The sequence below is a fragment of the Chaetura pelagica genome, unplaced genomic scaffold (assembly GCF_000747805.2).
Source record: "Chaetura pelagica isolate M959 unplaced genomic scaffold, ChaPel_1.0 scaffold528, whole genome shotgun sequence".
Taxonomy (NCBI): Eukaryota; Metazoa; Chordata; class Aves; order Apodiformes; family Apodidae; genus Chaetura; species Chaetura pelagica.
The window spans coordinates 214,111-215,059 of record NW_009954306.1 but is presented as its reverse complement, the minus strand read 5'-3'; positions in this window follow the sequence as shown (position 1 = coordinate 215,059).

Below are 949 nucleotides of genomic sequence, written 5' to 3'. Positions count from 1 at the left end.
CTGTCACCCTGGTAACAGGCGCGGGGCTGAGTCCAGCCTGTGCCCACCTGGAGATCAGACCCCCCCCACCAAGGGCCTGGGGACCCCTAAAGCTCCTCCCCATGGGACTGGACACTCCAAACCTGCTGCCCAGGGGTTTGGGGATCCCCTATGGGTCTGGAGGGAGCAGAGTCCCCTCCTTATGGGTCTCAATCTCACAGTACTCAATCTGTCCCCCATCCCTGACCCCCATCCCAGCCCTAATCCCAACCCCAAGCCCAGCCCCAACCCCCCAACCTCCATCACCGACCTCCAACCCTGATCCTAATCCAGGCCCCAATTCCAGCCCTGACCCCTGACACCCATCCAGACCCCAATCCCTTAACCCAGTCCTGATCCTGACCCCTAACCCCATCCCTGACCCCTATCCCAGCCCTAATCCCAGAGCTCCTGAGCCCCCAACACTGACCCCCATCTCAAACCCAATCCCTCGTCCCATCCCTACCCTGACCCCTGACCCCCAACCCTGACTCCCAATCCCAATCCCAGTCCCGATCCTGATCCTGATCCCAATCCCAACCTTGATTCCCAATCCTAATCCCGATCCCAATCCCGATCCCAGTCCCAATCCCAATCCCAATCCCAATCCCGATCCTGATCCCAATCCCAGTCCCGATCCTGATCCTGATCCCAGTCCAAATCCCGATCCTGACCCTCAACGCCTCCCCCCCCATTAAAAACACCTCACAAACCAGGCCCAACCACCCTCCCCATCTCGCCAATTCCTCTCACGACTCTCCCAAAGACCAACAACCCCCCACACACACAGATCCAGCCCTCAAGGCTTCCCCAAACCTTTCCTCGTCCCCAACGCCTCTCACCAAGCAAGCACAAGCGTCTCCCCTCACAAACCCGGCCCTCACCAGCTCCCCCCTCACCATCTCTCACACGCCCCTCCCCAGAGTCCTCC